The following is a 27,697-nucleotide window of genomic DNA, read 5'->3' on the forward strand; positions in this document are numbered from 1 at the left end:
CCTCCATGAATAGAGCGAAAACCTTAATTTTGATTGCATAAAAGTGGCCACTTGTTTCAGCAAAACAGATATTTCATTAACACAGAATGGAAAGAAAGCAGTTTAATAAAAACAACATAGATGGCACCACAAGCTTACATAACACAAATAAATTGTTGGAGGATAAATATCGATTTAGTGACAACAGAAAAATGATAAGAAGATCTAAGAAAGATAAAAACAATGCACAAAAATAGATAGTAGATGGAAAGAAAAGCGAAAATTGTTTCTATTAGTCAAAAGCTAAGGCTTATAGTCAATTGTTTGTCGATGGAAAAGTTAAGGACCTGCTGTGAACCACAGTTCAACATACGGACATATTTTAGACTTTACGGTTGTATAGCATAATATACACTTTGAAAAATCATTTAGCAAATTAAAATATCTAGCTAAGAGGTCAGTGTTGTTTATATATAACTAGCTGAATACCCGGCGTTGCCTGGGTATTTATTTATCCCAATCTTGTATTAGACAGGAAAATAGTGAATTCTAACTATAGTGTAACTAATTTTAAACGTGATCGTGAATGTCACCAATTAGCATAGCGACTCCGACAACTATGGATTCGACACTAATCTAGGTCATTTGTGGCATTTTATTTTTCACCCCCTCTCACTTCCCCCCATGTCGATAGGTGATGAACTTGGAGTTGAACAGCATTGGCAGTGTCACGAATACCATGGATTCCATTCGCAACACAGCCTGAATGTTAGACAACCCGAGAAACACTATCGTTGTGCGGATTGCATAGAGTCACGGATGTCTTTGTTCGGAATTTAATTTCGGTGGTTCTCAATTATTATTACATGTCACCCCATCCCACCCCACCCCTAGGGGTGTCAGGGGTGTCGTACCCCCACAGTATTTATTTCCAGATTGCAAGTGATAGTGTACCAAGTTTGGTTGAAATTCCTCCAGGCGTTCGAGAGTTATGTCGGAACAAACAAATATACACATAAATGCATACCTGCAATAAACCTATTCTTTAACGGTAATATTTAAAAATAAGGCTTTATTTTCCTTATTTAAAACAGTAAATATGTAATATTATTGGTAGTAGAAAGTAAGGAAACCAGGGTGGGAAGTTAGAGATGGGATGGAGAAAACGGGTAGGGGGGGGGGGCAAAATTCCACCTCTCCCGGGTGAGAATTTTATCTTGAGTCGCCTTTTGTGTTTGAGTTTGTTTCCCTCTACTCTTTCTTTCTCTACCCATCAATTTTCTCTTTCCATTTTTATCTCTATCTTCCTACCGCGTTTCTTTTTCTTTCCCCTCCTCTTAATTTTATTATCGTCGCATTCCCTTCTCTCTTTCTTACTATTTATTTCTTCTTACCAGTGTTTTCCTTCATTTTGTTGTTTTTATCTTTTCTCTTTCTTTTTCTCCTGCTTCCTCTTACTTTCTTTCTATTTTTTGTACCTACCCGTGCTTCACTTTCATCCGTTTTCCTTTTTTTTCCCTCGCTTTTCATTGTCCCTTAATATCTGTCTTCCCCTCGTGTTTCTCTTTCATTTCCTCTTTTATTTCCCTTCTTTTTCTTTCTTTCTTCTTATCTCTTTCTTCTTTAATGTTTTTCTTTCTTTCCCTGGCTTATATTTTCCCCGTCTTTCTCTCTCTCTTTCCTTGTGTCTGTCCTTCTTGCTGTATCTGTTTCTTACTTTTTCCTTTTTGTCTTCCCCTCTCTCCATCTCACCCTCATTCTCGCTCTTCCTCTCTCCCTCTGTGACTCTTTACTATCAACCAGGGGTAGACAATACTAATAATAATTCAAGCGTCAGCTTCATTTTGACATATTTTGAAATACGGGCTAAGAAGGCAATGAATATAACTAAGGTAAAGCTATAAATTTTGAAATGCAACCTTAAAACATATAATTTATTAATTAATACAAGATTGAATTATAAAGTAATTAGTTCTTGCGCCAGAGTGGCATTCCTAAAGAACACTATGTACACGGTGCTATTACAAACAGCATGATAACTATGCAAATTCGGTTAGCAAAAGTGAAAAAAAAAAATATAATGGAATGTTTATTATTCTGATTTAATGACACGTGATATAGGAAACACGCAAACAGTACAAAACACACAACGTACTTGTTTATTTGGGAAAAAAAGGTAATGAAAATTCCCATAAACAAACGCGAAATGCAGGGTGGCGCAGAGCCGACTGACACATTTGATATGCTCATAGATGATGAAAGAAAGGAAGGACAATAAGGAAATCCTTATGTAATGGTACATTGAAGTATGCAATTTTTATACTAACAACTTACAAGTTCATTTTTTGAAAATTACATCAGGCAGGTGGCCTCCTTTGGCATCAATGCATTGTTGCAGACGTCTCTGGAAGTTATCTCCGTAGTTCCTCATCAATAGCCTTCTTTCAGTTGTTGAAGAGTCGTAATATGCCTTCTGAACACACGGTCTTTCAAGAATCCCCAGAGACTGCTGGCGTGCCGAGCATTGTGGACCACGTTCACTCTCTGCAAGTTCTCTGGCGTACGCACTGTTGTTGGAGCTCCATGTTTCACATCCAATACACTGCCAGTTTCTTCAAATTTCTTCACCCAAGCCAATACGGTATTCCGATACTGTACGTTACCATGTCGGCTAACAATGAATTGTTTTCTGAACAATCGTTGCACTTTAACCACTGACGTAGTTTCGTAATAACTACGAACACAGAAAACGCGATGTTCAACGCTCCAACGGTTCAGCATGACTGTTGCTGTCTTCATATGAAATGGCATCCTATCCTCTTCTGATTTCCCCAGAAATCCACTTCAAACTATCGCGCATGCGTAATATATTTAATTTTAAAATGTGTCAGTCGGCTCCGCGCCACCCTGTATTTTAAAACTGAAAATTCAGGCGTGAGGTGAAAATTTTCAGACGCCATGGGGACTGGGCGCCCGGAATTTTTTCTACCGCTGCACAGTGGCCCAGAATTCTGAAAATGGGGACAAAAATCGAAATTTCTACTTTAAAGTAGAGCCTTTAAACAATTACTTCTCTGTAGAACAATGATGGGAGCCTCAAAATGCAAATAGTTCCATCCGGGTGTTAACGTAAATGAGGATTTAAGTTGGGCGAAACCCATACATTTGCCAAATGCTTCTTCCCAGACGTCTTGCGCAAAGTTCCATCCACTGAGACTGGTGCTGAATTATCAGAACATTATCTGTTGCACATATTCTACATGTCGTCAAGGTATGTACTTTCTGTTGGTAGAGGAAGAATTGATTTACTAAATTGTGGCAACTTGTTCATACGCTGTTGCTTTCAGATCAGTTGCAATGATGAGGGTTTCTTCCATTGGACTTTCAAAATTTGTGGGATGAAGATGTTTATGCCGAATGATTCAGTGGGTCTTATAAATGCAACCAAGAGAAAACTGGCTGCCAACTCTTGCCTATTCGCAGTTACGAAATGGAAAAAGAATATCTGTTGCACTTGGCTTCACACTACTTGCATTACAATATAATATTTAATGTAAACCAAGCAGAATCGGAATACATTCGGGACATGGGCGGATTTTGAGCTCTTGCTTTGGGGTACAGACTCTGGGAGAAGCATATGATATTATAAACTAGGGGATATTCAATAACCTTCAGGTATTGAATATCCCCTAGTTTATAAGGGGTCCGGGGGCCTTTCCCCGGAATTTAAAAAACACAAAACTTAAAAACACTTAGTTCTAGGCCTTTTAGATTTGAAAATGTTGAACTTCCTCGCTTAAGTAAACAAATATTAATTAGTATATTGGTTGTCAGTTCTAAAAGAAGCAAAACAGTACGATTATTGCATTTTGCATTTCATGATTTTTGTATTGATACAATACTCGTATTACTTTAAAAAAGTTACGGTACAATAGTAAGCTTCAGAAATTTTAGAAAAAATAAATTGAAAAGTTCTTTTGATGCCTCAGCAGTAACTGTTGACTCAACACAAAGTCATTTTACGTTTTTCTTTCTTCAAACTGTACACATCAATCAAATCGTCTAAGACCTGCTATTGCGGAGCATTTACCGCACATGACATCATGCCAGACGTCAAGATTTGCGGTATGGCTTCATAACAAACATATAGTAACTGAACTTAATCATGTGTTAGTTTTTAGTCTTTTTTTAAGTTGGGGGGCCAGGCCCCCCCTGGTCCTTCCAGAACTCCGTCTATGATTCGGGACCAGGTACAGCATCTCGGTCCTACATACCTCTCGACCGCCATACCGCTGCAGCGCGCTGCTATAAATTATTTTGAAACTTTCACATTAAATGCGAAAGTCAAGTACAGCTTAAACAATTTCAGGTGGTCTAGACCAGTGCTTCTGAAACTTTTGTCTCATTGTAATCTTTTAGTCGTAACTAAACGTCTAGTGTACGCACACCATAGGTTTTCTCAGAATAGTGGATTTCGGGGATTTTTTTTGGCTGCCTAATTAGTGGTGAGTTTATGTTATGTTGGAGGCGTCTGTCTGCAATAGAGATTCGGGCTGTATGTGGAAAGATGGTAAACAAATAAACATTAGAATCATATGGTTATTGTTTCATTGGGTGTTCCTACGTTTACAATATTTATGATTAGTTACAAAAATAAAAATGTGAGACACGTGTATGCTAAGAAGTATATAACAAACTTTAATTTTCATATAAAGAGTAAACATAAGTTTGTAAATAAACTGTCGAACACAATTTTGCAGTTTTTGTTGTAAATCCTCTTAGAGTTTCTAGTAAGAAAGATGTGCCTGCATAGCCTTACACATTTTCTTGATTATAACACCATTAAGCCTTGTTTCCATGATATAAAAACTAAATATGCTGACCAAGGCAGAAATTAATTTTATTATAAAACATAAACTAAACGTAACGTTTCAACCTTCTACCAAGGTCTTCTTCAGTGCTTAGAAAAGCGGGTATTAAAACTTACAGGAAGGGAGGGAGAAGCATCTTAGGAATAGCGAAGAATGCAAGCAAGAAAAAGGAAAATAGAGAAGAGGAAGATGAAGGGATTATCTACGAAGTGAAATGTAAAGAATGTCAGAGTGTGTACACAGGAGAAACGAAAAATAGGCTGAAAGACAGGTTGAAACAACATAGGGATGATGTACGACTTAAGCCCGACCCTGTGGCAGAGTGGTTAGCACATCGCGCTGCGACGCCAAGGGTCCCGGGTTCGAATCCCGGTCGGGCTTGGTTGTTTGTGAATGTCCATTCATCAATTTCATCATTTCATCACTCATCCCCATCTTCGCAAATTAGCCAAGAGGCACAAAACGCGAAGTAAAATAAACTAAATCAAATCAAATAAATCAAATCAAATGTACGACTTAAGAGAGAGAGAAATGCGATATTTAAACACACGAGAGAAACAGGACATGACATAGAGTGTGATGAGGCTAAGCAGATAGGAAGGGAGAAGATAATGCTAGTGAGAAAATGGAAGGTAGCCAAGGAAATAGAGAAGAAAGGTGAAGAAGACACAATGAACTGGAATGGGGAGCTGAAGTTAAACAAAGAATGGAAGAAGGTGTTAGAAAGAGCGGAAAGGACAAGAGAGAAAGAGGAGAGGAGAAGGAAGAAGAATGAAGGAAACAGAGCGTGAGATAGAGTCCAGCGACATTCTCTTTCAGGTGAAAGTACAGTTGACAAGGGAAAGCCACCTGCTAGATTGTTCCAGAACTACTTTCTAATAGTCTGCAGGGGAGAATTTTTGTGTATATATATATTTCATCCTGTTGTGTACCTGGTTACATTTGTACTTGGTACAGAGTCTGAAGAAGACCTTGCTAGAAGGTTGAAACGTTACGTTTAGTTTATGTTTTATAATAAAATAAATTTCTGCCTTGGACAGCATATTTAGTTTTTAGTACAGCGCCTTGAATAACGTAGTGTGGAAAACGGCACAGTTCTGCGCTCTCTGGCGCTTCCACTCGAAAATGATCCGCTAGAGGCGCTGGTGATGAACCCGGTGTATGGTATTCGTCTGCTTATAATGGAAGTACAAATGGAGTTTTCGCTGCAACGTCTGATTCTTTTACATGAAGCATTTCTATGAATGTGATAATTGCTATGATATTTGGTACAGTGGTCGCGAAGATATTAACGAACATTCTAGACAGTCGACCACGTACTGTTATCGTCATACTTTCGTTAATAATACGGGAGAAAAAATATGCGTGGAATGCTATTGGCAACTAAATTTTTGTGTATGAATTAGGTTCATTATTATTATTATCATCATCATTTCTTTTAAAGATATACACACTGAAGCATTTGTATTTTGGATATTTACAGTCTCTTTTCTTCCGATTTAAACTAATCGCGGCGATGATGATAATGATGATTGCATGAAACGACAAGGGGAACCCCACAAAACTTTCTTAGTGCCATCGACATGAGTGTAAGGCAACTTTCAAACCAATGGGACAAGCGACACGGGATGTTCACACTGTCACACTAGTGACACACACTTCCAGATTGTAAAATAGCATTCATTGCACATGAGGATCCAAACAGCAAACGACACGTTCATATGGCGTATTCGCGTGCTACTTGTTACTTCGGTCGGAAAGCTCCTTAAAGGAAGGGCGCTACAGGGGGAGTTCCCAACTAAGTGACAAGCGACATGGTGCCTTCAGTCCAGTGGCGTGCGGTGCTAAATCAGACAGGGGAACAGGTGACCTGCACTTGCTCCCTCCCCTCCCATACCCGTCGTAATATAATACAGTAGACCAGGTAAAATTCAACCCTTATTGAAATGAACTAAATACAGGGGTGCCCCCCTCCCAAGGCCACTGGCGCATCCCCTCCAAATCATATAATTTGTGCCCTTAAACCATATCGTAATCCCCACAACGTATTTAATTACTACAGCGTGTCTACTGAAAGTAACTTCTTTCTATACTTGATCTGCCCCTCCTTCCTAAACATGGGTGCCCATCACTCAAGGCCACCCCTAAAATCGTTCCTCATAATCGAGAATATATCTTGTCTTGTAATGCAGCTATAGTATATAAACATCACATTCACCTCATTCAAGCGCCAAACACGCATCCTAGTACATATCATTGCGATCGAAGCGAGCAAGAATATCTTTACATCCATTCCTTTGCAGGCTTTCAAGAATATTAATTTAACGGGATGTCGATACTTTCTTAAGATCCCGAGATATTTAGTCTTTTCCAGCTTCCCCTTTGGCACGTTCGGGGTCGAAAACGTGTGGATATCATATCGCTAAATACAGTCTCTAAAATTTAATTTTCGAACTCTCTCTCCACTACAGAAATCTCTCGACAATCTGAGATTTCACCAAAGTTTCCATTCCAATTTTAGACTCACTGTTGATATTGAAGAGTGGATTATGCCTCCTCCAAAAGCTTAATTCTCAGTCTCCACACCAGAATTTCCGCAATAGTCTGGCTAAGACAATAGTAATACACAATAATTGTATAATTGCCCTCAATTTAAGGCTCAATCCTCCTCTAACTAAAATACCCGCAATAATCTAAAACCTAGAGTTGGATACTGTTCCCCCCAAAGTTTAATTCACAATCCCCCCAGAATCCCCGTGTCAATTAAGGCCTAATATGTAAGAGTTGGATATTTCTCCCCCCCCCCCTTTCGATATTACCCTTAAACACTTTCTTTCCTTCATCTAATGGATTAAATATGGTGCATTTAAGATGTAAAAATTTTTACATATATTTTGGGAAAAGATATAAATGTTGAATTTTATATTATTTGAAGGGAAACCCCCCAAATCTGGATAGCGCAACCTGCACCATAATCCCCCTGTTGGCACCCCTCCTGACCAAATAAACATACGATACACATGTTACAAATTGTCAGAAGTAACACACATGAAGCACGTTAAAATTTGGACAATAACAATGTTAAAGCAAATATGATACTATAATGTAAAAATAACATTAAAAACAAAATTGTTGATGCGCAACAAAGAAAATAATAATATAAGCTATTTATGCCTAGGCCCTTCATGGGCTGTTCCGCAACGGATTATTATTATTATTATTATTTATGAGTGATCAGAGAGATTTTTTTTTCTTTTGTCGAAACCTGTTTCATGTATCTATTTGTAGATTAAGTTGTCTTTTTGTAGAGTTGAGCATTCTTGTAATTCAAACGTCCTCAATGCAATAATGGCATTCAGATGGCAGAGTTTTTTTCATGACGTCCGCTAGATTTGTAGAAATTGTGACAAAACCCGAACTGTTCCAAACTCCCTTCTCGTGAACAAACAAGGACAACAATAATCTGCCACTGGAAGAGTATCCAGTTAATCATTTTACAGAGTTGTAGTAACTTTTTATAAAATGCCTTGTGTACAATTTCGTTTATGTTTTTAATTCGTTTAGGGTAGGTGTTGGTTTGCTGTCTTTTCTGTAAAGTTCAATGAACTAAAAGCTTTCTTCAGCAGCCTGTCGATCATACAACATTCCCAACCCTACGCTCGCAACATTGCTTTCTTGTCCTGCCTCTGCGTGCGCCTGGTCTTGGGGCTGTTGGAACAGGTGGATGCGAGCTGTTCCCTCGGAAGCTATTTCGCAGCATTTAGCCAAGGCATTTAGCAGAAGGTTAACTGTAGAAGATTTTTCAAGTTCGTTATGAATGTCCGACGCAATTTCGCAATGAGATTAGGAAACTATAGACTTACTACACTCAAAACTATCACTACGACGCAATTAAACTTTAGCACGTAGCAAAAACTCGAAGGAAAACGAATTCGCTGTCTCTCGTAGGGAACGGCTATAGAGTTCAGCTTCCGTGGTGGGGGAGGTGGGAAGTGGGACCATGAGGATCGTTTTTACCTTCGCGCGTGGTCGGAAATACTCGGCGTGGGGCACTAGAGGGTGGAACGACGAGACGAGGGTAGGTGAAGTAAACAAACGTTCAGTCACGGTGAAAGTTTTCTTCGGTGTGTTGATTTCGGGAGAAATAAGTGTTCTTATTATGTTAATGTAGATAAATAAAATAGCTTCAATGGGCGATAAGTAGGAGGGAACAGCCTGTTCCCTCTGTTCCATGGAGGGACCGCCACTGCTTCAGTCTATTGGCAAGCGTTCGCTGCTAATTGTGCGAACAACAGATAGGCGACACGAAAAACCGCACATTACAACAACAGATCTAGGCGACACGATAAGTCACACGTGTCGCTTTGTCGCTTGTGCGTCGCTCAAACTGGGCCATTTCCTCAATAGCTTGCAACATGTTGCCGTGGTTTGTTGTTCGCGCATGCGCGATGCAATGAGTATCTTGCTTTAGGGAGATTGCGCACCAAAGCGACAAGCGGCACGCGACACTTATCTCTTGAGGATTTCACCAACCGAACGCTGGCCTGTGCTTCCCGCCATGCCGCTACGATGTGAAATGTTGCTCTTGATTGGCTCGTTTCCAAGCAACATGTGTCGCTTCGGTGTGAAAGTTGCCTTGGACCGAAGGACCCGAGTCGCTTTGGTGTGAAATCTTCGTATCGTTTGTCGCGTGTCGCTTTGGTGTAAAATCTCCTTGAGGAAACGGTGCAGTCAGAGCTTGTGTCCCTACGGTTCGAAAGGCTGCATCGATTACGGACTGCTCGCTTCCAAGCGACACTTGTGGTTTGTCGCCTCGGTATGAAATATCTCTCAGGATACTATTTATATTCTAATATCATAGAAAAATAAACCCTAATACACAGTCCAAGACCTGACGTCCGGAATCACTTTGCGATGTTTCTTCTTGTGTTACGCATGCTATTTATTTATTAATTTTATTTTACTTTTCTTTCCAAATTAATGCCATTTCGTGACTGCAAATCACTTCACAAATATAACTGTTTCCATCAATTCACGTACCGCCTTTCAAGACACACAAATCTACATAATATATTCCAAAAACTAACAAAGCCGCATTACTTTCATAAGAAAAATAACACCGAGATTGATCGCACTGCCATCTATGTTTCTCATCCGTCTGGGGAACCAGTTTCTTGGGTCGTTTTCCACACTACGTTATTCAAGGCGCTGTAGTTTTTAGTTTCTTGATGTCTGGTTGTACACTTGAAACTTTTAAGGGAAAATTCGGTTCCAAATTTAGTCTAATATAGAATTCTATGAGTATTTTGTTTAAAAAAAATATGAAACAAATATAAGAATGCAGTCACAAAATCATTTATTTTCCTGTTTGAAGTCTGAGACGATGAAGCCTCTACACACCAGCAGCAAAAATGTTGTCGTGTGAGTATTCTCGACCTTTCTCTTCCGAGCTGATCGCGTACCCACTTCACATCGTTCATGTACCCCTGGGGGTACGCGTACCACAGTTTGAGAACCACTGGTCTAGAGCCAATTTCTCGTTGAGGATAATTATGCGAATCTTATTGCTAACAAGCCTTTTTTTGCATTGGGCTCTGTGTCTAGTGTATGTCCACTTCGCGCGACGAATTACCGTAAGGATCTTTGTATTTGCAGCATATCCATCACTTCCAGAGAATGATTCTAACTGGAAAATCTTTGTTACGGTAGAGGACCATGCAATTTTTTCCTAGTTTTTGGCCAGAAAGGCATAAATGAGCCTTAGCCACGTTTTAGGCACTTCTGGGCTTCAACGACCGTTTCAACAACGAAAGTGCGAACCTCAGTGGCATAAAAACTGTAAAACCGTATAAAATTTTACGTTTTTTTATTGTGCGATATTTGTATGTAAGCGAGTGCATACCCCTTTAATGCTATCAAAGTGGATTATAAGGCTCCGTGCATAGGCACTTACCTTACGTTCCGGAGAATAATAAAAATTAATAAACGTCCGTCTTTACGGCGGCCATTTTGCAACGGTGCTGCCCTCTGCATTTGCGGCGTGTAATTAGGGAGGCTCCCGTTTCCCGTCAAGCGACCAATTTAATTAACGTGATCATATTAGTCGCTAGGCCGTTTACGTTTTTTCAAACCTCGCTTTTACGAGGCGCCATAGCAACCCTTCTCTACCCGGAGGGATTTCGCGCGGTGCCAGTCAGTTGTTTTACAGGTGTGTTTGCCCACCAATAAAGCTGTTTGCAGCCTCACTCGTCCGTAAAAATGTCACACAAATAGGACACGGATCTAATACCGCTGGGAGGGTACTCAAACAGCCATCGGAGCGAGGAGCTTTGTGTGCGTTGATATTGAGTCCCCGATTCAAGTTAAGAGTACGATTTTGGGGTGAACAAAAAGCGCCACCTGAGCGCTAGTGTCGCTTCCAATATGGCCGCTCTATGTAGGATAAATCTTTGTTTACATTCATTAATAGTAGAGGAAAGTCACCAAAACCGACATGCCATTTTTTTTTTTAACCTTAACTAGGAGTAGAGAAGGAATTTTCCGAAGTAGAATACATCAGTTGGAACATCAATTGCATGCCCAATTATAAGCTGTGTAACAGGATCCATTACAACAACATTTTGTTTCACAAAATAGTTTTTTCACGAAAGGTACAATCATGCCATCTGAGAAATGGGTTCCTAAACCGACATATCTGTTTAAATAAGGAATTACGTTAAAAAGCAACACAACCAAATGTATGTAATAATATTTTAATGGGTTCTATTATAGGATAAAGCAATTCCTTTAAAACATGAAATAAAATGTAATTTCTTTGGACCATACCTATAGTCCTGAATGGCAACACAAATAAAGTTATTTTCAGAAATCATAGATGGCATGCAATGTTCTGCACCTGCATATTGAACATGAACCTAAAGATACACTTTCACCACTGACATCCTCAGAATAAAGTGCTTCACAAAAAATACATTCAGCAGGGCATCTTCATGTGGCGCAATGGTTTAGGGAACTCAATTGTTGACGTATGTCGGTTTAGGGAACGACGCTATCAACAACAATAACATAAAAAATCTACAAACACCACATCTTCACAACTGAAATAAATATATATTCGGAATCGTTATTATATCTACAATAAGAAAACAAAGAAAACCGTCACGAACACTTGTTTCGCTGGTCGCACACTATCTTCAGAGCCTAGAGAATAGAGTTGCCCTATTGCCGCGAAGTGGCAGCACTTCTGGGCTGTGAAATAGGGGTGTGTCGGTTTAGGAGCCCTATGTCAATTTTGGTGACTTTCCTCTACGTAATAGCAGCGTGTTGTCATGGCTGGTTTGGGGCCTCCCCGATGGCGTAGTGGTAGCTTTGTTGCCTTGTAATCAAGGGGTTCCGGGTTCGATACCCGGTGGAGGCACAAGTGGTTCGGATCTCACTTTAAACTGTAGGTCAAGTCCCGATTAGCCTTACTGTGCATAAAGTGGACTTAAAACAATAAATCAATCAATCAATCATGGCTGGTATGGAAGAAACGTTTAAATTACGCGATACTTTTAAATATTGGGTCATTCCATGCCAAACGATCCAATGGTGGTTACATGACCATCTTAGAAAAATTTATTATTATTACATACGTTTGTACATGTTTCTAGATATCAAAACCAGTGTTCAAAAAAAATATTGTCTTTAGTTCTCCTGGGGCAGCCATTTTTCCAACATGGCGCATGGCTTTTTTTTTGTTTGTTTGTTTGTTGATGTAGGACGTTTCACAAACCTTAATATCTCAAAAACCATTCGAGCTAGAGACCTGAAACAAAATTCATTTTGTAGCTAATGAAGTATACTTTCTATGATTTTCAATTATCATACCTTGTAATTTCAATTTATGATAAGTCAAGTATTGAAACCTTATGTTTCTATATTTTCTGAGCCTTTATTTAACCCAAATTTAAAATAGAAAAAGAAAAGACTTCATTATTCTAAGTATGGGATGTAGTTTAACCTTGTACTTTGCAACGTCAGAAATTTGGTGACAAATTGACCAAAACGAGTTGAATGTAAAAGTTGAGATTTTTACTGTCAGTTAGGTTCATGCAGGGCTTCCTTTGTGCCAAATTTCAGAATTTTTCAAGAGGACCCATCTGAGATATTTAACCCCAAAAACTGACAAAATTCAATAACGGCCATGTTTGAGCCCATGCTGTAAAAAGGGGTTGCATTTCTAAGCACTGATATTTTATTTACAGGCACCCTGTAGGCAGGTCTACACATGAAAAAAAAATCAAGCCTTAGACTAAACCCCTTCATTGAAAAAAATCAGGCTTAAATATCCAATTTTTTAACTATTGTTACCTCCATTTACACCATAATTTTCGTGCTTACGATGCAATTTTAAGCAAAACATACTTGAATATCATAGAAAGTATACTTCATTAGCTACAAAATGAATTTTATTTCAGGTCTCTAGCTCTAACGGTTTTTGAGATATTAAGGTTTGCGAAAAGTGCTACATGAGCAAAAAAAAAAAAAAAAAGAAGCCATGCGCCATGTTCGAACACTGGTTTTGATATCTAGAAACATATAAACGTATGCAGTAAAAATGAAATTTTTCTAAAATGATCGTGCAACCAATTATTTTAAAATTGTTTCATTTGGCATGGAATGACCCTATTTCGAATGCGATATGTATGACAGGAACTATAAGAAGGTGAAGCTGTGCTGAGAACGAAGCATTTAATGATGATATGCAAAAATAGCACTGAAAACGCAGATGAAATTCACGCACTGGGCCTCTCAAAAATGATTTGAAAATAAAGCAATTCACCTGTATTTGCAAAGCTTGGGCAGGAGAGAAATATAAACACACCGTTGCAGTTCTTCCCCAAAAGAGGCAAGCTGATTTAATAATAATAGAATTCACAATATCATCGAGGCTATCTTCACTGAAAAATAACTTACTGAATCAAACAGCAACATCAGTATGTCGATTTTATTATTCTGCTTACCTTTATGATTAGTGATTACAGACATTAATTCATTCTAAAACTATTATCATCTTCGCACTTGACTTGCACCTGTTCCAAAATTTCATGCATAATTCATTGTTTTCGAAAAAAATAGTTTTATTCATAAAGAACAATTTAAAACTTTACTGTCAAGTAAATAGCGAACAGACTCGTGCATTCTTCGTAATTTCCTTACCGCATTTCAATGCTATCCCCCATGCCAATCTTCTGTCAATCAATTCTGTTTTCCCTGATTTATTTATTAATACAAATTTTATATTGTTGATTCCGCGGCGTGGAAACACATGTAAACTTTTAACTTGTCTTGACCCACAAAACGATTTAGAGCCAAAAACTGAACAGTAGACGTTACTGTTTGAAACATTTCCCATGCTTTGAACGACTTCAAAACAACTTAGTATCCTACATAGAGTAGTTCCGGAAAATTCCACCAGATGTCATGTCGGATAATTTTAATCGCGAATAGCAACTTCTACCGCCGCCTTAGAGTTATGCAACACGCATAACGCCTTAGAGGTAAGCTAGTGTTTCGGGATCTACGTAGGTGCCCCATTTTTATTGCCTGTGAGTATACTTGGGCATTGGGAGGGTCGAACAGATCCGTGAAGCCAGCCCCACCCATAACGGCACAAATTATAAGACATATTCTACAAATTAGTGCCAAATTAGTGCTATCAAAATATGCAAACCAAAAAAGAATAGTGCTACTTTAAGTGGCCGCGGTGGCTCAGTCGGTAACGCGTCTGACTACCATGCTTAAGGTCCCGGTTTCGATCCCCGGCCGGTTCAAATCCGGGAACTTTTCTAACGTTGGAAGCGGCCCCGGCGTCGAATAACATGGGTACCTGGGGGAAACCCTGGGGGGGTAAAGGCGGTCAGGGGCGTGATGCTGATCACATCACCCCACTCACGACCGGATCAAGAAAGTGTGGGGCGTTACACTCACACCCCCTATACGCCTTCATGGCGTGGTGCTATGCACAGGGGAGCACTTTACCTTTTTTTTACTTTAATATACCAGAAAAATGAAAATGATTCTGGGTGAGTTTAACTTCACGGTGGCCTCACCCACAACAGCACAAATTACGAAACACGTGCTAAGATTTAGTGCTAAATTAGTGCTGATCAACCCGCATGAAAGAAAAGTTAGTGCTATTAATACAAGCAAGTTATTATTGATGTCTTTGATCTATGTCGCCTGTGAAGCTAGCCCCACCCAGAACACCCAAGAGGTCAATGACCCACGCCAAGATTTAGTGCTAAATTAGTGCTGATAAACCCTCATGAAAGAAAAATTAGTGCTATTTATACAAGCAAGTTATTAGAGATTTATTGATTCCTTTGATCTATGCCGCCTGTGAAGCTATCCCCACCCACAACATCCAAAATGTTTAAATCCCACGCCAAGATTTAGTGCTGAATTAGTACTGATAAACCCGCATGAAAGAAAAATTAGTGCTACTAATACAAGCAAGTTATTAGAGATTTATTGATGCCTTTGATCTATGCCGCCTGTGATGCTAGCCCCACCCACAACACCAAAAATGTTTAAATCGCACGCCACGTCGACCTCCCATGGTAATTGACGTAGTTTATTTCACCTTAGAAAAAAACCTTGTTATATTTATTGTTTATACGAGTAACATAAATAAGGATCAGTCAGTATTCAAACAGAATAATCTAAGTAAAAATAACCTTAGATCGAAAAAAAATTGAGTGTAAAATTCATGAACCAGGCAATGTTTTTATCATATTCTGCCATTTAAAGTTAATCTATAGAATAAATAGTTCGAAGTTTCCCAAAATTAGACTTTTATGTGACTTCAAACAACATAAACTTTATTACTAAAGATATTCACTCATCTGAATCGAGTTGAAAAGTCTACTCAAGGATAATTATAATAATAAATTTGAACTAAAATTGCTTTATTTTTATTATATTTTAGTACTTATTATTATGTAATTATAGTTATAATCATAACCATCATAATATAATTATACTATCAAAGTTTTATCAATGGCCTGACCCCTCTCTACAAAAATTTCTTTTTTGTAACATTCAGTATTCTCTTTACAAAAGTAGAATGCTTTTAAATGCTGAGGTTTATAGCTTATTTGCAATATTCAGCACATTAGAGAATGTTTTTGTATAAGGACGTTTAGTGTATATTTTCACATAGGGTCGTTAAAGTGCAGATACATCAAATACATTTCTGAGTGAACTTACGAACACAGAACAACCACGCGCAAAACTTATGCTGACAATTCTCATAATAGTTGTAAAACATTCATTCTCTCCAAAGGTTTCAAGTTCAAATTTTGCCATGGCAATTTTTTACCTATTAATCATTCATCTGCATAGTCGAAACTAGCGTAAGGAGGTAATAAAAGCGATGTTATGGTATGAATATATGTACGTTTAAAATAAATGGTAACAGTAGTATAAGTCGGAGACGGATGTCTTAAAATTTACAGGAGAAAAGACGAGAAAGTACTTACGGGATTGTGTTCTTGAGGACTTTCTGAAGCCGGAGATATTTTTTTTTATAATCGTGCTACGTATTTTGCCTGTAAATACGGTATTTTTCGTCAATCATGCATCTCCGTCGTGCGATAGCTCGTGCCGCCATTACCGTCGACTAAGTGAATCAAATGTTCCGTGCGTTTGGTTATGTAACCCCCTCACAGTGTAGCAACCACGCGGAAGTTTGACAAGATGACGTGTGAGCGGGTTTTTTTTCCAATAAAAGGTAAGATTCTAGTTTACGTCCTTTTCCTAAGGAATACGTGTCATATATCGTTGGAAAGCTTATTTTATAAGGAATTCAACAACGTAAATCCCAAAGCGAGCAAAAATTTCCTGAAGGAGTAAATTGAGAAAAACCGATGTTGTCTGGATATGTGCAATTGAACGTACTGAGGCATTTTTTAGATGATGAAGCACATATTTAGGGGTGAAATGAGTGCTAATGGAACCTAACCTAACAGGCCTAACCTAACCTCGTAGGCATAGCTCGACCCCGTGAATGGATAGTGGGGCTATCGTGAACAGAAAGTGTAAAAAGAAAAAGGTACTTACCCGAAGAGATGCCGGGTGCCGCACCACGATCGCGCACCGCGAACGCAATGAAGCAATCACCATGCAGATAAGGTCGTAAAGTAGAGTATAGCCTCAATTTTCGCTTAAAAACCTTTTGTGAATAGTTTGTGCGGCATTTATCGGTTCATAAGTTTGGAAACACTGCACATCAGCTGACGATACTGCATATCAGCTGACGATAGACAACGTGAGTCAAGATTTGCCCGCCAAATTAGCTACGACCAATAAATGATTATAATGTTAAAAGTAACGTGTTTTTCATGGAAAAAAAGTTATGGCCAGCTTGAAAAATCTTCCGCTATGCATATGAGGTAAGTAGCAATGATTTTTATTTGAAAACAACCGAGTTTTATGTGTCTCCGCCTTATACTACTGTTACCAAATAAATAACGGACTGAAAGTCATTTGGATTCGATAATCACGCTTGATATAACCAACTCTGAACCAGACGCCAAGAAACTGAAAGACTAGTCTACTATATATCGTTTTATACAATAGTACGATAATTTTCTTATTAAACTGTTATGACTATGCTCATGCAGTGTTATAGGATTACTTGTATTCTAAATATATGACCAGTTAGATAATATTTGTGTCTTTACTAAAATTGTTTAGTTGTTATTTCAGTTAAGTTGTAGTACTTTGTAATCTAATATTATTAATGTTTGCTGTTGTCTAATTACCATTACGACACTAACTAACCGTTATAATTCTCTTATTTCTTTGCAGGTGAGAAAGTCACTTCTTTCGGTGCATTTTCTATGAAGATATTTCTCTGTAAAGGCCAACAGCGACCAGCTACTTGTCAGTAAGTATCGGTGTATGTGCATGTGTTTGTGTACATGATGTGATAAGACTCGGGTGAGCTTTCGTTGTTTTTGAAAGTTTCTCATTTTTTTGAAAGCGCGATTATATCCAGAATTCTGAATCGTTAAATCTTATTTTATTTATTTATTGAGGAAATAAAAGATTCAGCACAGATGGCCATTTTACACTGAAATTGTCAACAATGAAAAAAGTTAAAAAAACACAAAATAAATAACAAATCAACAAAAAATGAGTAAAATATGTCACTATTTGATATTATGTACAGTGTCTCACCAAAGTTTTAGGACAACGACATTTTAAACTAGGCAACCCAATTTACACAAGCCGTTGGTGGGTTGCGTGCAGAGTTAGGCTCAATTTCAGGGTTGCCACGTGCACAATAGATATTTATAAAATACGCGAAAGAAATATAAACAATTATTATTGTATAAAATTATTAAAAATATCACTATTATATCGCAAATGACAAAATTATTTCTGAAAGAAAAAATAGGTTTGTAGTATTTCATCGCTGATGAGTCTACAGTAAGGAAAAGAGGTGAGAGGAAACGAAAGGTTACAAAGGAGAGGAGAAAGAGAAAGCGAAAGGAGAAGAGGAAAGGTAGAGGAGAGAAGAAAGATAGGATAGACGAGGAGAGGAGATGTAGTGAGGAGAATGGAAAAAGATTCGAGGAGAGATGAGGAAAAAGAACAAAGAAGAGAAAAGAGGAGGAAAACGAGAGGAGAGGAGGAGACGAGAAGAGGGAAGTGGAGAGTAGAGTAAAGGAAGAGAAAAAGAGAAGAACGAAAAAAGAGAGTGCAGTGGAGTCGGAAATCTAAGACAGGAAAGGAGATAAGAGGAGTGAAGAAGAGTGGGATGGAGATAAGATGCGAGGAAAGTAGGGAAGGTGATATGAGAAAAAGCAGAACAGAAAGAGGGGAGAGAAGAAGGAGAAGGAACTGGAGAGAAGAGGTAGTTGCAGAAAATATCGTCTGAGCGTCAAGAATGGATGCACTGGTCAAATTATCGACATGAAACATTCAATAACATTTTGAAATGTATTGGAGAATATATTAGATCGGTGCGAAATGCCTTTTGGCTGAGTTCAGATCAAATTAAAATCTTCCATGTAAGATCTTGGATTTTACCTGCGATTAAACCACTAAAAAAATGAACGTAATTTTTAATATTTATAAGAATTATTCAATTTTTCTCCAGTTCTCGGTTCGTTGAAATTGAGATTTTGTAATTCAATATTTCCCCTCCCCCCATCGTTAATTCCAAACTGAATCATTCCGTTTTACACGGCGTGGACAATGAACACAATGGGATATGTCTAAAACTTACGAAAATTTTCTGCGACCGGAAGGGTTTGAACCTACGACCATCAGATTGACAATCCTGAACGGTAGCCACTACCCTACAAGCTTTCGCTCCTTAAGCCAGGTAGAAGGAGCTGACCAATGTGAAATGTAGATGCAACTCTCCTGCATGTAACGTGCAAACAAGTATTGTTTGTAACAAAGAAAACGAAAGCAGTAAGACTCGGCGAAAACATTTAATGGAGAATTGCACATGGTGAGAACTTTTCATTCGATATTTGCGGAGGTATCCTTGCATTGAACTCAAGTGGGAAAAGGGGTAAAATTAGCATGTCCTGAATTGCCACACATATAAATAGTTATTTCATTAATATTTGTCAATGTCTTTGAAGCAGTACACAATTATCGTTTGAGTATCATAATTCACGATCTTATATATAAAAATATCCCGTTGAACGTGTGTCAATTCATTTATTTGTTTATTCTTTTTTTATATAAATTTCATATGGAGAACAATGCAGCCACTATATACTGCTCTTACAAATAATGTTACCATGCTCTTGTTTAATGGAAGGGGTTCTTTTTTAAGGAACATCTAGTATGGAGGATCGAACGTGGGACCGCAATGCTTTCAAGAACTCTAACCAATACACTACGCCCTTTGTTTTCTTGGAGCTACAGTTCCTAATTATTCTGTCGCCTCAATATTGTAAACGTTATCTGCAAAAAAGAAGTTAAATACTCAGATATAGCTCTGTACTTCTAGAATTACTTTATACACATGCATTTGAAATTTAACTCTGAATTTCTTTCTTCGTATTGGTATATCTAAGCTTGTGAACATATTTTATTTGTAATTTTAAAACGGTTTCATGAACATCTACGAAATAGTTCCTTATAACTTGGAATAGATATGAAATGTCTTGAAATTAATTTTCGACCACTAGATTTTGGCAAGGGAATTATGTGTGATCCGTTTCCAGTCATTCATTGCTTAAACAAACGTTTTAAAACTACGTGGAATTTTTATTCTGGGATACGTTACTTGCTACATGTATGCGAACTACACTCTGTCCCACTTATCTCTGGAGCAGGTGAACGAAAAAAGTATCTGAGCAGCGATGAACACGTGAGAGAGGAATGGGATTGCGTGGAGGGAAGAAAACCACTGCAGTTACCAGCCTTCCCAGCAGCGTGCACTGATTCGCTCTGTCCATTCGATCCCCTCTCCCCACTTCTCTTCCGCTATGCGCGGCTTTGCTCCAGAGATCCTGGGACAGGGTACAGTTAATTGTTTCTCAAAAGGTATCATCTATGTCTGTATGCCACACATTGAATTCTTACTAACATGGAAAAAAAAATGTCAATTTGTATTCAGGGGTAGTTTCACAGATACAAACTATTTTGGCCTTGATGAGAAGTTTAGTGTAAGTAGGCATTTTGTTTATAATTTTGAAATTGAGGTCGTCTAAGGTTGAAATCCTCATATTAAGGGCTTGAACTCGTCATCCCAAGAGGTTGAAGATCGTCCTCTACTTTGTGCGTGACCTTCTTCATCCTCATCGTCGCGATTAGCCAAAGGTAAGATAAGAAAAGTCCTCCTCCGTGACCGTGCGGTCAAAGGAGCTGTGCTTTGGACTCGTACTGCAGGACGGCATGGATTCGAGTCCGCCTATGCTCATTCTCTAGGTTCTCGGCCTGTGTATGGGACCGGTAGAAACCCACCATCGTGAAGAAATTGGGGAGCTACGAGTGAGTAGCGTAACCCGGTCTCGGAAATCTCCTATGGGGCATGTTCCTGGGTAAACAAAAAATAATCGATCAGACAATTCGATCATCGAAGGCGATAAAATAACCTCCGGTTGACCAAGTTACCAATATAAATAAATGGAATACAGATTGTCTTCGACCTTACATTGTTAAAAAGGAGCGGATACACGTATTACTATCCCAATAAATATTCAATACGGTTTTTTGTTTGTCAGGAATTATCACTTAAACTATTGCATGTTGAGCTGGTGCCTACCTAGCCGCCTCTGATGAAATCTACCATTCTTCAGATTCTCTTTAAAATTCGACTCTGGTCACTTGTAACGTGCTGGGTGCAGACACTGTGCATCGAACCTCAGTGTTTTGCGATAAGAAGCGGCCTTGAATAGCGTGAGTGAGTCACTTTGATCGCGAGCAAGCTAGACTACCAAGCTTGTCTGCCTTTGAAAACCAAGTCATTTTTTTTTCACGGTTTCCGAACGCGATTGCTATTGTAGAAGTATATATTCTCTCAAAAGAGCAAGAAAGGAAATTCGACCAATGTTCTCCCGTCGTCTAAAACCAAATATTATCTATTAAACGAAAAGTTCACGATTTGTCAATAAACGGTTTAATCTATCTGAGCATAAGGTGAATGTAAATACTAAATTTAATAGAAAGGTTCTCAAAAATTTCTCTTCCACTGTCTACGTAAGGTCAGTACCCAGGGGAGGGTCCATGTGGGCCATGCTCCCCCTCGAACCCTAAAATATTTAAATGTGAACCTATAAATAAATAAATACGAAAATAACATCGTCGATTTTTGAAATGTGTAAAAATTTCAATTTTGCTCTTGCATAAATGAATCTGTTTCTTGCGCAAAAGTCTTCAAGCTGCAATATTGGGTGGTTTTAGTTTTATAATCATTGAGGCAAGGCTAGCAGACGTCCGATTTACCGATTTAGTCAGGACAGTGCGTTACTTTCAATCCCTGTCCCGACTTTTTCGAACTGCAGTCGTGATGCGAAAATGTCTCTATATTATTGTTTTTTTGTTAACTCACAATTAGACATGTTCTTTATTGTATGAATAATTCTAAGTACGCAAGAATTATCATGACTTTTTAATGGCGCTCGCACTATTTGAACTATTTTGTAACATCTGTCTGTCTGTCTGTCTCTCTCTCTGGTCTACGTCAATGACAGAAATACAAACAATATTCTTATTTATTTTTAACCCAATTAAAGGAAAGTGTAAGCATTTAAAAGAAATAAGAAAGATCATCACTGTTGCTCTTCCTTAGAAATTGTTGTTCTTCTAGTAAGAAAAATTAGAAGGATTTACTCCAGCACCTTAACACAGTGTCCCACGAGTCTCTCTTGACTAATACTGTCAAATGTGACATGATTTTATGAATAAAATTTTCCGCCTGTTTACGTATAACGTTGCACAGATTTGGTAGTTCGCACACGGTGTAATTATTTCGTGTTACCTTACGCAACAGCAAATACATTTCATAAGACTGTTCTGGACACAATACTTGCATCAGTAAACAAGCATTTTGTCTGTTACAGTATCACAGGAAAAGAACATCGTCCTGTAATGTTCAAGCCTCTAGATATTTTCCATTAGTAATGTCTAATCACAATAATAAGTTAGAAGAAATAACTCGCATTTTCACAACTACCAATATTCTCGTTTTCAATTACTTCGAAAATTATTTCTCGAAGATATCGGTTATACTACAAGAAAGCAAATCAAAATTAAAGTAAAAGTTCAACTACACGTATACCAAACGACATTTACAATATTAAAGGGACAGAATACTTAGAAAAAAATGTGGTTTCATTCGAAGGTAAAGGCGTGGTGTAGCGGTTCTTCTACCTGGTTTAAGTAACGAAAGCTTGTAGGGTAGTGGCTACCGTTCAGCATTGTCAATCTGATGGTCGTAGGTTCAAACCCTTCCGGTCGCAGAAAATTTTCGTAAGTTTTAGACATATCATATTGTGTTCATTGTCCACGCCGTGTGAAACGGAATGATTCAGTTTGGAATTAACGATGGGGGGAGGGGAAATATTGAATTGCAAAATCTCAATTTCAACGAACCGAGAAGTAGAGAAAAAATGAATAATTCTTATAAATATTAAAAATTACGTTCATTTGTTTAGTGATGTAATCGAAGGTAAAATCAAAGATCTTACATGGAAGATTTTAATTTGATCTGAACTCAGCCAAAAGGCATTTCGCACCGATCTAATATATTCTCCAATACATTTCAAAATGTTATTGAATGTTTCATGTCGATAATTTTACCAGTGCATCCATTATTGACGCTCAGACGATATTTTCTGCAACTACCTCTTCTCTCCAGTTCCTTCTCCTTCTTCTCTCCCCTCTTTCTGTTCTGCTTTTATCTCATATCGCCTTCCCTACTTTTCTCGCATCTTATCTCCATCCCACTCTTGTCCACTCCTCTTATCTCCTTTCCTGTCTTAGATTTCCGACTCCACTGCACTCTTTTTTCGTTCTTCTCTTTTTCTCTCCTTTACTCTACTCTCCACTTCCCTCTTCTCGTCTCCTCCTCTCCTCTCGTTTTCCTCCTCTTTTCTCTTCTTTGTTCTTTTTCCTCATCTCTCCTCGAATCTTTTTCCATTCTCCTCACTACATCTCCTCTCCTCGTCTATCCTATCTTTCTTCTCTCCTCCACCTTTCCTCTTCTCCTTTTGCTTTCTCTTTCTCCTCTCCTTTGTAACCTTTCGTTTCCTCTCACCTCTTTTCCTTACTGTAGACTCATCAGCGATGAAATACTACAAACCTATTTTTTTCTTTCAGAAAGAATTTTGTCATTTGCGATATAATAGTGATATTTTTAATAATTTTATACAATAATAATTGTTTATATTTCTTTCGCGTATTTTATAAATATCTATTGTGCACGTGGCAACCCTGAAATTGAGCCTAACTCTGCACGCAACCCACCAACGGCTTGTGTAAATTGGGTTGCCTAGTTTAAAATGTCGTTGTCCTAAAACTTTTGAGAGACACTGTACAAGGATTTCTCCTGATGGAAGACCGAAAGGCGAGGAAAATATATTAATACTTGATGGGATGTCATTATTGTGTGGGAAGTCTGTAGAAGAAATATCTTTTTTGAGTTCCTAGTCTAGTTTGTGTGTGTGTGTGTGTGTAAAATAAGCTTGTGTTGCGTGATCCGTACTCGAAAGTGGAAATCCTCAGGAAGTGTGTTGCAGCAAATTCTGCCATTGACAATTTCGTACAAATAATTAAAGTCATTTGCAATCAGCGGACGTCCGCCATATTGAATTCAACTCAAAATGTTTAAATGGGAATGTGGTGATCTGATATATATATATATATATATATATAGACACACACACACACCCACACACACACACACACATGACACTGTTTTCTCACACCTGGAAAATGATACATTTGTTACAATCATGCAGTCTTAACTTTTTTCTGATTAAAGATAGTTTGAAGAAACCTTCACGTTACCTACGCAGAGAATGTAGACAATCGCTGTTTGCTCTTAGACGCACATGCTACTGGTCATGACACAGTGCTTCAGTTCTGCGTTTTAGAAACTATACCCTGTCCCAGCTAACTGTAGAGCAAGGCCTCGCATAACGGCAGAGGAGGAGGAGGAAAATCTAGTGGTGAAAGCGCAGTGTTGCCAACCGTACGGTCCGGACCTTAGTCCGTACGCTAAATGCACGGCTTGTCAAAATTTCCTCTTGCAGTTTTATCCCTAATATTTCTTTAAGAAATTCTTAAACCAATCGTACGGCCTGGATACAAAAATACGGTCCGTTTGACATGTGCGTACGGTACTATCGTTTTCAAAAGTTTGCAACGCTGCATAGGAAATCGGGTAACTCCCGTCGCCCATTACGCAATCCCGTTTCTCTCACTGTTCATTGGTGGGGCCGTCTCGCGTCAGTACTTGCGCAGAGACTTGTTCTCGTTCGCCTGGTCTACAGTTAGCTGGTACGGAGTTTACACGCACGGCCATGATATTAGTTGGGTAGCAGAAGTTCGCGCTGTTGCCACGTCGGAGCACAAACCGCGTGTGTTCGGAGGTTTAAGAGAATGAAAGATCTCTTTGTAGAGTTGGTCTTTGTAATCCATGTGATACAAAGTGACTGTATTTGCTCGAAAGGTCAGGGATGGCACAAAAGTGCCCCGGAGAGAGGTCGGTCTGACTCTAACTAGGCAACGCAGCCCGGTCGACGTTGCCACACAGTGCGCGGGAACCAGCTACTGTTGTCCCGCGCTCGCTTTGCTTTTCCCATACCTGGCAACAGTGCAATTCTGCCCAGCCGCCTATTTTCATGGCCGTGAGTTTATTTTCCTGTTTGGTGTAGACTGTTATCTACGCAGCTGCTCATGTTTCCAGGAAGAACTGCTCTGCTCTCGAATGCAAAATGTTTCTGCAGGTAACTGCGTGGAAGGCACGAACCAGACGCAGCTGTTTTCTGAAACCATTTTTTTTTTTGCTGGTTTAATGTTTTCTATGTCAAGTCTCACATGTACTTTTATCAGCGTTGGTTGATGATTTTTTTCTGGTGTTGGAAAGTGGACATTTGTTGTAACTAGCATAATGTCGGCCCATTTGTTCTTGCAAACTAATTCCAGCTTAAAGTTATTATTTGTATGAGGGGCGGTCAAAAAGTTACTTAATATGAATTTCCTTAAAAAAAAAATCTGTGAAGTTTCAAATTATGAAAAATATATTATTTAAGACAACTTGAGAAGGTAATTGATCTTTGGGTATTGTAGTGGAGTTGAAGGGGAAATGGAATAGTTAAATGATATATTAGTGCAATTACATTGTGACGGGTGGGACATTCAGACAAATTTACATTCATTTTCCTAGCATCTTCAAATACGAGGTGCATTCAAGTTCTAAGGTCTCCTATTTTTTCTTCATTACTAGAAGCAGTTATAGACGTGAGAGTTGTTTGAGAAGAAGCATCCGTTCTTGAAAGTTGATGAGGCCAGATGACAGCACGAAACGGCCCATAGGAAGCTAGTGGCGCTATCTAACGACGGACATGTTTTTCATACTGGAAATGACATCACTTAATCCAAAGAACAGCGTCTTATTATCCATTTTCTTCGCCTGCGTGGGGTAACACCCATCGATATTCATCTTAAATTGACTGAGACATGCTGTGGTGGTGTCTTGGACGTGAGCAATGTGCGTTCGTGGGTCCGATAGTTCAAGGAATGTCGAACGTCGTATGAAAACAAACCCACGAACCTGACGCCAGTTACTCCATTGCTGAGAAAAGGGATATTTTTGGACAGCGAAGGCGTTATGCTTACGCATTGCTATCCTAAGGGTACCACAATGATGGGTACAAACTATGAAACTGATTTGAGGACAAGTTATTTCCAGAATTGCGAAAGAAACGGCCAGAAATGGCTGAAGCTGTGTTCTTTCATCAGGACAACGCACCTCCTCATTGGGCGGCCATTGTTCACCCGCTCTTCATGGAAAACAAATTTGAAGTGAATCACATGCGCCGTCCATACTCCCCTGACTTGGCACCTAGTGATTTTTGGCTTTTCCCAACGCTGAAGGACTTTCTCCGGGGTCGCACATTTTCCTCTCGTGCTGCTATAGCATCGGCAATTTTCCAGTGGGGCAAGCAGACCCCTAAAGAAGCGTTCGCGGCGGCCATGCAATCATGGCGTCGACGTAGCGAAAAGTGTGTGCGTCTAGAAGGAGACTATGTTGAGAAGTGAATAAAGTTTCATCTCTGTTGTGTAAGTTGTTTATGAATGAAAAAATAGGAGACCTTAGAACTTGAATGCACCTCGTATGTAACAATCAATTCATGTAGTTTCATTTGCCTTGATGAAAGTTACTTAATTTCAGAATATTCTTCCCCTTCTTACTTTTTAGCTACAGAAAATACATTTTTTTTGTAATTGTGACGGGTGTAGCACTTCTGAGACTTGATCTTAGGACCTTCCTCAGTCTTTCAGAAGCTCTGTGAAATTTTTGGGTTTACTGAAACACTTTTATTTTCAAAATGGAAAGTTTACTCAGCATTTAGATGCTTCTAGTTTCTAAAAATATTATTACATGCTGTTTTTATAAACATTTGTTGCCTGTGACGGTTGTGACATCATGCATATATAGGGTTATGGATCAATGCAAAGTCTATAAGAATTATCATAGATTCTTTAAACTAAGGTTTGTATCAGAAATGAAATGGGATACTTCAGAGCTTAGGATAGAGAAAAACAGTCAATGAGACAATTAGAACAAAATGAAAATTAATTTAGTTTTCTTATGGTATAATGCTGTATCATAATGAAACTAAATTGAGTGGAAACACCACACATAAAATCCAATTTCTACTATAAAAAGTAATAGGTTTGGGAGCAGTGATGAGCCGTAGACTATAAGTTTACGTCTACATGCGTTGTCTACACGTAATCTACGCGTAGATTACATTGGGTTGTAGTTTACGTGGACTACGTAGACAATCTAAAGTGCATTAAAATTAATTTTCAAGGGTTTCATGAAAGGAAAGTGACATTTTCAACTATATTGGTTCCTAACGAAATGAAAAGAATCTTATTTACAACAAAATTTATCTTCTCTTCTCTCATCAACTATGGAGGAAGATAAATAGTATGCAAAAAACAACAGATGGCAGTCGTGAGGCAAGAGTGATCTTTTCCCCATAAAACACTAGAATATTTCCTATATTAGGTTTCTTCCTAGGTGAGAAATTGCTCGAATTTGGAAGAAAGAGTATGAAAAGTTTTCCTCATACATCAGCAACTGATACACAGCA

The 27,697-nt window shown here is 38.6% G+C and overlaps 1 protein-coding gene across 5 annotated transcripts in view; it reads left to right on the plus strand.

Moving 5' to 3' along the window:
* LOC146003305 (follistatin-related protein 5-like) overlaps positions 1–27,697 on the plus strand; it is a 1,022,072-nt gene that overhangs the window by 154,823 nt on the left and 839,552 nt on the right. The gene's annotated exons all lie outside the window — the stretch shown is intronic.

This window comes from Lepisma saccharinum, chromosome 20, assembly GCF_977018435.1.
Source record: "Lepisma saccharinum chromosome 20, izLepSacc3.1, whole genome shotgun sequence".
Taxonomy (NCBI): Eukaryota; Metazoa; Arthropoda; class Insecta; order Zygentoma; family Lepismatidae; genus Lepisma; species Lepisma saccharinum.